This window comes from Capricornis sumatraensis, chromosome 2 (assembly GCF_032405125.1).
Source record: "Capricornis sumatraensis isolate serow.1 chromosome 2, serow.2, whole genome shotgun sequence".
Classification (NCBI taxonomy): domain Eukaryota; kingdom Metazoa; phylum Chordata; class Mammalia; order Artiodactyla; family Bovidae; genus Capricornis; species Capricornis sumatraensis.
This window is the reverse complement of record NC_091070.1, coordinates 79,778,646-79,789,297: the sequence shown is the minus strand read 5'-3', so window position 1 is coordinate 79,789,297 and position 10,652 is coordinate 79,778,646. Positions and strand designations below refer to the sequence as shown.

General features: G+C 41.0%; 1 pseudogene; it reads right to left on the bottom strand.

Annotated features, from left to right (window-relative positions):
* Positions 1 to 8,932: 8,932 nt before the first annotated feature.
* LOC138097109 (voltage-dependent anion-selective channel protein 3 pseudogene) lies at positions 8,933 to 9,777 on the bottom strand (annotated as a pseudogene).
* Between the last annotated feature and the right edge of the window lie 875 nt (positions 9,778 to 10,652).

Genomic DNA, 10,652 nt, shown 5'->3' with positions numbered 1-10,652 from the left:
TGAATGTTGAGCTTTAAGCCAACTTTTTCACTCTCTTCTTTCACTTTCATCAAGAGGCTTTTTAGTTCCTCTTCACTTTCTGCCATAAGGGTGGTGTCATCTGCATATCTGAGCTTATTGATATTTCTCCTGGCAATCTTGATTTCAGCTTGTGCTTCCTCCAGCCCAGCGTTTCTCATGATGTACTCTGCATAGAAGTTAAATAAGCAGGGTGACAATATACAGCCTTGACGTACTCCTTTTCCTATTTGGAACCAGTCTATTGTTCCATGTCCAGTTCTAACTGTTGCTTCCTGACCTGCATATAGGTTTCTCAAGAGGCAGGTCAGGTGGTCTGGTATTCCCATCTCTTTCAGAATTTTCCACAGTTTATTGTGGTCCACATAGTCAAAGGTTTGGCATAGTCAATAAAGCAGAAATAGATATTTTTCTGGAACTCTCTTGCTTTTTCGATGATCCAGTGGATGTTGGCAATTTGATCTCTGGTTCCTCTGCCTTTTCTAAAACCAGCTTAAACATCTGGAAGTTCACAGTTCACATACTGCTGAAGCCTGGCTTGGAGAATTTTGAGCATTACTTTACTAGCATGTGAGATGAGTGCAATTGTGTGGTAGTTTGAACATTCTTTGGCATTGCCTTTCTTTGGGATTGGAATGGAAACTGACCTCTTCCAGTCCTGTGGCCACTGCTGAGTTTTCCAAATTTGTTGGCATATTGAGTGCAGCACTTTCACAGCATCAGCTTTCAGGATTTGAAATAGCTCAACTGGAATTCCATGACCTCCACTAGCTTTGTTCGTAGTGATGCTTTCTAAGGCCCACTTGACTTCACATTCCAGGATGTCTGGCTCTAGATGAGTGATCACACCATCGTGATTATCTGGGTCATGAAGACCTTTTTTGTACAGTTCTTCTGTGTATTCTTGTCAACTCTTCTTAATATCTTCTGCTTCTGTTAGGTCCATACCATTTCTGTCCTTTATCGAGCCCATCTTTGCATGAAATGTTCCCTTGGTATCTCTAATTTTCTTGAAGAGATCTCTAGTTTTTCCCATTCTGTTGTTTTCCTCTATTTCTTTGCATTGATCGCTGAAGAAGGCTTTCTTATCTCTTCTTGCTATTCTTTGGAACTCTGCATTCAGATGCTTATATCTTTCCTTTTCTCCCTTGCTTTTCATTTCTCTTCTTTTCACAGCTATTTGTAAGGCCTCCCCAAACACCCATTTTGCTTTTTTGCATTTCTTTTCCATGGGAATGGTCTTGATCCCTGTCTCCTGTACAATGTCACAAACCTCTGTCCATAGTTCATCAGGCACTCTGTCTATCAGATCTAGTCCCTTAAATCTATTTCTCACTTCCACTGTATAATCATAAGGGACTTGATTTAGGTCATACCTGAATGGTCTAGTGGTTTTCCCTACTTTCTTCAATTTAAGTCTGAATTTTGTAATAAGGAGTTCATGATCTGAGCCACAGTCAGCTTCCAGTCTTGTTTCTACTGACTGTACAGAGCTTCTCCATCTTGGCTGGAAAGAATATAATCAATCTGATTTCAGTGTTGACCATCTGGTGATGTCCATGTGTAGAGTCTTCTCTTGTGTTGTTGGAAGAGTGTGTTTGCTATGACCAGTGAGTTCTCTTAGCAAAACTCTATTAGCCTTTGCCCTGCTTCATTTTATACCCCAAGGCCAAATTTGCCTGTTACTCCAGGTGTTTCTTGACTTCCTACTTTTTCATTCCAGTCCCCTATAATGAAAAGGACATCTTTTTGGGGTGTTAGTTCTAAAAGGTCTTGTAGGTCTTCATAAAACCATTCAACTTCAGCTTCTTCAGCGTTACTGGTTGGGGCATAGGCTTGGATCACCGTGATATTGAATGGTTTGTCTTGGAAATGAACAGAGATCATTCTTTCATTTTTGAGATTACATCCAAGTACTGCATTTCGAACTCTCTTGACCATGATGGCTACTCCATTTCTTCTAAGGGATTCCTGCCCGCAGTAGTAGATATAGTGGTCATCTGAGTTAAATTCACCCATTCCAGTCCATTTTAGTTTGCTGATTCCTAGAATGTCAATGTTCACTCTTGCCGTCTCCTGTTTGACCACTTCCAATTTGCCTTGATTCATGGACCTGACATTCCAGGTTCCTATGCATTATTGCTCTTTACAGCATCAGACCTTGCTTCTATCACCAGTCGCACCCACAGCTGGGTATTGTTTTTGCTTTGGCTCCATCCCTTCATTCTTTCTGGAGTTATTTCTCCACTGATCTCCAGTAGCATATTGGGCACCTACCGACCCGGGGAGTTCCCCTTTCAGTATCCTATCATTTTGCCTTTTCATACTGTTCATGGGGTTCTTAAGGCAAGACTACTAAAGTGGTTTGCCATTCCCTTCTCCAGTGGACCACATTCTGTCAGACCTCTCCACCATGACCCATCCATCTTGGGTGGCCCCACATGACATGGCTTAGTATCCCTATATTACACATGGGCAAAATGAGGCAAAGAGAGGTTTAAAAACTTCCCTAAGGTGACCCAGCTAGTAAGAGTCAGATCTGGAATTTGAATCTAGGCCATCTGGCTCCAAAGACACACATATGCCCTCTCTATTGACATAAGACAGATTAACAGGAGAAAACCAAATGTAACTTCATACTTGTGGGAACCTCACATAGACATAAGAGGGTCAAGGACAGTCAGGCAATTGAAGCTTACATGTCATTCTGAGCTAAGGAGAGAAGGTAGGGGTCTGGGCTTCAAAGTGAAGGAAGGTAATTCATAGGAAGATGGGAAGAGCAAATATTTGGTAAATAAATTATTGCCCTGCCATGCAGAGACAATGGGGACATAGAGAGGACATTGAAGTTCCCTGCCAGCTTCCCATATCTTTGGCCCATATTCTTTGTGATTGTCTTTGGTGATAGTTCTCTTCCTAGACTAGGCCCTCTAAGTTGTTTTAGGCATCGAAGGTAGAGGTATTATAAAAAGGTCTTCCTGAGTCTTCTAGGCTTTGATTGACTTCAAGTCAAAATAATTCAAATGACAAAGTGGCATGTTTTGAGGAAGCTTGTTCTGAATCTCTTCAATATCTAGCCAATCCAATTCTTGAAAACATTAGTTTCAACACTGACTTTTTTTTGTATCAATATTATCTTTGCTTTGTTCCTGTATAATTCCCCATCCCACTCCCCATACGTGTTCCTTGATGAGAGCTGAGGTGTGGAAAAGTCCTTCAATGAAAACTATCCACACACCCACTGCCCCCCCACCCCACCCCATTCTATCTAAATTCACAACAGCCCAACACAAGCTGAAACACTTGATTTCTAATACCAGGCTATACTCTTAACAAAATTAAATATAAACTAGAGAAAGATAAGAAATCCTAAGGCGTTTAAATATTAAATGAAGCATCCCAGAAACCAATATTTAGAATGTTTTTCTTGGCAACTGGGAAGTTTTTTCACTCTGAGTCACAGTAGAATAATGTGACTTTCTTCCTTTTTTAAGTTTGGCTAATGGGAAGGGGAGGTAGAAAAGGAGATTTTGCATAACTTTGAACACAGGTGCATTCTCAGGAAGATCATTTTTCAAAAAGACCACAGATAGAAGTTGAAGATCTGCAGATTGATTTCCCTTTTAAAAAGCAAATTTACTGAAGTATATTTTACCTATAAAAATTAAGTATACAGTGACATTGCAACAATCTCATTAAGACAGTCTTAGAACATTTTCATCACTCCAATAAGATCCTTCCCGTCCTTTATAGTTAATCCCCATTCTCACCCCCAGCCCCAGGCAACCACTGATCCACTTTCTGCCTCTATTAATTTTATATATATTTCCCTTTTCTGAACTTTCATGAAAGTGAAAGTTGCTCAGTTGTGTCTGACTCTTTGCGACCCCATGGACTATACAATACATTGAATTCTCCAGACCAGAATACTGGAGTGGGTAGCCATTTCCTTCTCCAGAGGATCTTCCCAACCCAGGGATTGAATCCAGGTCTCCTGCATTGCAGGCAGATTCTTTACCAGATGACCCACCAGGGAAGCTCTAAACTTTCATATAAATGAGGAAATCAATTTCTTGAAAATATGTATGCCTACTTGGAAAGTCTTTGCTCATGTATTTTTCTATAGTATTCTCTGGCCAAGTGGGTGGGACACTTGGTAACATGGGGAAGAATATATATCTGTATAAAATATTCTATTTATACATATTCTCCTTACCTTGGTGGTGAGCCCCAGGTGCTTTGCTTGATGCCTGGAGAGAATCTCAGTGACAGTACTAGCTCTCAGGTGTGCAGGCCCTCAGTGTTTGGGAAGCTGGCTACTCCTCTCTGTGCTTTAGCTCAAGCCATGCCTTTCTCTTCCTCCCAGGACATACCCACCAGATCGCCATGCTCTCTTTCCAGCCCTAACTTTGTTGAGTCGTCAAAGTCCCAAACCAGGTGTTTAAAGACACCAAATCATATTGTGTTCATCAGACAAGGCCTCTTAAACACTTTTCGTTATCATCATAGTGCACAGTGACGTCTGTGACTTTCTACAGCACTGTACTCATTTGCTTCCAAGACCGCTGTTCCTTTTCTTGTATTTTGTGTTAACCACTGTTCATTCAGTCATCCAAGGCAGAAACCTCAGAATCAGCCATGATTCTTCCTCTCACTTCTTCCACATCCAACTATCACCAAGTCCTGCCAAAATTATATCTGCTCTGTGTAAGCTGATCTCCTCCTCACCCCACTGTTACTTTATCTTACTGAGGTGGTCATGTATTTTGCCTGGAGTAGAGCTGTAGCTTCTTTTCTGCTGTTGCTTCCAAACTAAGCTGAGGCAATCTTTCCAAGATGAAAATCTGATCAAGTCCATCTCATTGCTAAAATTCAACAATGGCTCTCCATCAACTTTTTTCTTTTTTTAAATTTTATTGACATATAGTTGGTTTATAACATTGTGTTAATTTCTGCTGTACAGCAAAGTGATTCAGATACACACATACATATATATTATTCTTTTTCAATATTCTTTTCCATTACGGTTTATCACAGAAAATTGAATATACTTCCCTGTGCTATTCAGTTGTTGTTGCTTAGTCACTAAGTTGTGTCCAACTCTTGAGACCCCATGGACTGTAACCCGCTCAGCTCATCTGTCCATGCGGTTCTCCTGGCAAGAATACTGGAGGGGGTTGCTATTTCCTTCTCCATCTCCACTGACTTTTCTGATAGTTTAAACTCCTTGGCTTCCAAGGCTGGGATTTTGTTGATCTGTCCCTGGCCTATTTCTCTTTGCCATCACAAGCTCCTTTTGCAAGAAATGTAACGCTATCCTTGTATTTCTATACTTACATTCTCCTCCTCTGGATTGCTCCTGCTCTTTGCTCCAGACTCAGAACAGGCATCATCTCTTCTGAAGGTGATTTTGCCTGCAGGGAAGGCTTCTTAGATACACCTGTTTGGTGTTTCCAACCAAACCCTCTATCTCAGCCCTGTGCTTTCTCCCACCCCCACTCAGGCTGATAGCACCTTAAGGGCAGAGTCGATATTTTATACTTCTCCAAGGTCAGGTTTGCATATTTTGTTCGCAGTTCTCTTTAAAAAATGGCGTTTCTCTGTCGATGCCTTGAGCCTCTTATGGCATCATGTGTCTTGTCTGTTGAGACCCAAAGAGTCAAAGCCTAAGATTCAGCTGGAGGAAGCAGATGTGTGGTCAAGCTGATGTTGTTTCCTATTACAATCAGCCTTTTTCTTCCAGGGAGGGTCCAATTGCCTTTTTTTTTCTTTTAGTGCTTATTGTGTATCAAACTCAGATTCATTAAGGATTCTCATCTTTATAAAAATCCATTGAGGTAGGTGATACTATCCCCATTTACACACAGGGAAACTGGATCATAGAGAAGTTAAATAACTTGCCAAACCGCATATCATCACTGTCCATTAGTAATGGGATTTGTCTCCAAACCCCATGCTCTTAACTTCTAAAGTATCTATTAATATATCTATATAACTCTGTGTGTTTGTGTGTGTGTTATTGGTTAGTAATGGAATGGATCAAATGTTGTGAGCTTAAATAATTTTGAATTCTGACCCAACACATTTATGGACATAGGAGGGTTTCTAAGTGTGGCCTGAAGATGAAAACTGTGGAGCCTCTTTCCCCATCCTGCTTTCATTTGGCCCTCCCTAAGCTCTTATGGCAACCCACTCCAGTATTCTTGCCTGGAGAATCCAAGAGACAGAGGAGCCTAGTGGGATGCTGTCTATGGGGTCGCACAGAGTCGGACACGATTGAAGCGACTTAGCAGCAGCAGCAGCAGGAAGCTCTTATTGTGATCCACACAGTCAAAGGCTTTGGCGTACTCAATAAAGCAGAAATAGATGTTTTCTGGCTTCCTTTTTCCATGATCCAGCAGATGTTGGCAATTTGATCTCTGGTTCCTCTGCCTTTTCTAAAACCAGCTTGAACATCTGGAAGTTCATGGTTCACATACTGCTGTAGCCTGGCTTGGAGAATTTTGAGCATTACTTTACTAGCATGTGAGATGAGTGCAATTGTGCGGTAGTTTGAGCATTCTTTGGCATTGCCTTTCTTTGGAATTGGAATGAAAAGTGACCTTTTTCATTCCTGTGGCCACTGCTGAGTTTTCCAAATTTGTTGGCATATTGAGTGAAGCACTTTCACAGCATCATCTTTCAGGATTTGAGCTATTTAGCTCAACTGGAATTCCATCACCTCCACTAGCTTTGTTCATAGTGATGCTTTCTAAGGCCCACTTGACTTCACATTCCAGGATGTCTGGCTCTTGGTGAGAGATAATCACACCATCGTGATTATCTTGGTCATGAAGATCTTTTTTGTAGAGTTCTTCTGTGTATTCTTGCCACCTCTTCTTAATATCTTCTGCTTCTGTTAGGTCCATACCATTTCTGTCCTTTATCGAGCCCATCTTTGCATGAAATGTTCCCTTGGTATCTCTAATTTTCTTGAAGAGATATTTAGCCTTTCTCATTCTGTTGTTTTCTTCTATTTCTTTGCATTGATCACTGACTAAGTCTTTCTTATGTCTCCTTGCTATTCTTTGGAACTCTGCATTCAGATGCTTATATCTTTCTTTTTGAAGCAACAGTTAGAACTGGACATGGAACAACAGACTGGTTCCAAATAGGAAAAGGAGTACGTCAAGGCTGTATATTGTCACCCTGCTTATTTAACTTATATGCAGAGTACATCATGAGAAATGCTGGGCTGGAGGAAGCACAAGCTGGAATCAAGATTGCGGGAGAAATATCAATAACCTCAGATATGAAGATGACCCCATCCTTATGGCAGAAAGTGAAGAGGAACTAAAAAGCCTCTTGATGAAAGTGAAAGAGGAGAGTGAAAGAGTTGGCTTAAAGCTCAACATTCAGAAAACGAAGATCATGGCATCTAGTCCCATCACTTCATGGGAAATAGATGGGGGAACAGTGGAAACAGTGTCAGACTTTATTTTGGGGGGCTCCAAAATCACTGCAGATGGTGACTGCAGCCATGAAATTAAAAGACACTTACTCCTTGGAAGAAAAGTTATGACCAACCTAGATAGCATATTCAAAAACAGAGACATTACTTTGCCAACAAAGGTCCGTCTAGTCAAGGCTATGGTTTTTCCTGTGGTCATGTATGGATGTGAGAGTTGGACTGTGAAGAAAGCTAAGCACCGAAGAATTGATGCTTTTGAACTGTGTTGTTGGAGAAGACTCTTGAGAGTCCCTTGGACTGCAAGGAGATGCAAACAGTCCATTCTAAAAGAGATCAGCCCTTGGTGTTCTTTGGAAGGACTGATGCTAAAGCTGAAACTCCAATACTTTGGCCACCTCATGTGAAGAGTTGACTCATTGGGAAAGACTCTGATGCTGGGAAGGATTGGGGGCAGGAGGAGAAGGGGACAACAGAGGATGAGATGGCTGGATGGCATCACTGACTCGATGGATGTGAGTTTGAGTGAAGTCCAGGAGTTGGTGATGAACAGGGAGGCCTGGCGTGCTGCGATTCATGGGGTCGCAAAGAGTTGGACACGACTGAGTGACTGACTGAACTGAACTGAACTGAAGCTCTTATTCTTTTCCTGGTGTCCATTCCTAATTCCTTGGAATAGGAATTATACCTGGAATAAGTCTGTTTTTTTTCAAATATTGCATGTCTAAGTCTTATTAGCAAGGATTCTGCAACCAGTTTTAGAGTCAGTCTTAAATATACAGAGACAATCCTTCCGTATCAGGCAGTTTCTTGACAAAGTTTGCCTAGTATAGTTTGCCTTTTCTGGCTATGAGTCCACGTATGGTTTTTGTTGTTGTCATTGTTTTTTGGGTTTCTTTGGCTGTCCAGAATGTGGGATCTTAATCCCTCGGCCAGGGATTGAACCTGTGCCCTTGCAGTGGAAGCGTGGAGCTCAGACCACTGGACCACTGGGGAATTCCCCACCTATGCTTTTTTTTTTTTCTTTCAATTTATGTTCCAAATGTGATGGGTTTCTTTTATTTTACTGTGATACAAAACCAAAGATTCTACTACCACACAGAGACCAATGTATTACAAGGTCATGAAAAAGTGCTATGGGACATGCAGGACATGATGGACAACTGGAGGGTCAGGTCATCTCCTTTGTAACATGACACTACATTGTTGCTGAGCAACACATTGATAATAACACTGAGGAACTGAACTGAAATGTGGCACGAATATGACAACTTCCGGGCATGCCTTCAAGCACCTCCCTTAGGATGGACTCAGTACCTAAGCTTCAGTGTGGGGAGGATTACAATTCTTTGGAAGAATAAAAAGTTCACACTTTTGAATTTCACAGAAGAATTTTAAGGCCAAAACATAGTGGGTTCGTTTCTCTTCACCTCCAGGGACAAAGCTGATGCTTTATTCAAAGCCACATTAAACTTCTAGTTCAAATCCAAGCCCGAACTTGTGCCCTCCTGCATTGAATTTCTTTCCATCGATTAGAGTTGAAAGGGTCAGTTTCACTCCTGGTCAAAGGGTCTGAATGTAACCCAGTCCAATCAGGCTGACATTGTTTACTTTAGCACAGAGAGAAGTTCTACAGTTCAGCTTGTACTTAGCAGCAATGCAGAAGCGGGTGTTCTTACTACTGGCTGTCTGCGCAAGGTTTATTGACATTTCAATCTTCTCATTCACCTTCTGGTAGATCGACCCTCCAAACTCAGTGCCATCATTCACATGAGTGTGCAGCTGGAAGTCTGCGGCCTTGTAACCCAGGGTGAAATTATTCTGTGACAGTTTGCATTTGTCTGTGTCAAAACTCATCTGATAGCCAGCAAGTCAACCTTCAAAGGCCAACACAGCCTAGCCATAGATGGTTGGTCCAGAAAAATCTATATCAGCATTACTGCCAAGACTGAAACAATCTGGTTTATATGAGGCCTTCAATTTCCCACCCTTCTTTCTGTGTTCGGTCCAAAATGGTATCAAGAGTCAATTTCAACCCTTCAGCCAACTTATTCTCCCGAGAGATTCCTGTCCCAAGAGTATTGTTTGTGTTCCACTTCTGGGTGAAGGTCAGTCCATAGTTACAGATCTTGTATTTGGTCTCTAGGTTGCCTGATGCTTTCCCTGTATCAGTGTAAGCATGACCAGAAGTAAAAAATTCCACTCCATGATTTGGTTCTCAGGTCTATTTTGACCATGCCAAAGCCATATGCTTTGTTGAAGACATCTTTGGCAGCCTTTCCTGGGTCACAGTAAGTCGGTGTGTTACACATATCGCCAACTGGAGGGCCTGTCCACTCTGCCAGGACACCACTGAAGCCCCACCTATGCTTTTGAGGGGAAAAGTGATTTACATCAATGACAGGTAATTGGCATTAGAACCTACTCTTGCAAGTATTTGTTTATCTTTTTGATTATTTTATTCAGAACAAATAATAATATGATTCAGGTCATGAAGGTATAACTCTGTTTTCCTGCCCCAAGAAAGAACCAGTTTTCCCCATCTTCAGGCAGATATAGGAATATCATATTCAATGATATGATATTGACTCCTAGGAATAGCATATAAAATTATGTATAAATATATAATTATGTCTATACTTACACAGATAATCATAATATATATGTATATATATGTGCATATACTATAATTTTTTATTTAATAGTTCTCATCCCATTTGCTACATTTAACATTTTAGTTTTCCTATAATTGCTTTATTTTCCATGGTTCTTGATGGGGCAATTTTTTTCCCTTCGATTCTCTCTCTGCCACCAAATTTATCTTTAGCTTCACCTCTACGTCTCTGAACATATAATCAGCTAGGAACTCATGTAACTATATAACTTGGTATATTTATATAAATGTGCTTCACACTATATACCACTTTGTAACTTGGCTTTTTTCATGTTATAAGGTGTCCTGGAAATTTTTTGTGTCAGCATTTAGTATATTTACCTTATTTAATAGCACTTCTATAATTTTTGACTGAGGAACTCATGAGAATATACAGAGATGAGCAGCCATGTTTCAATCTTGCAGTAAAGCTGATGTCCAAGTGGGTATTGGTGCTCAAGCTGAACAAAAATTAGATTGTAATGGGACCTGGGCTTGGCTGTCAGGGGAATTTTGCTCCTCAGAGCACTTAGC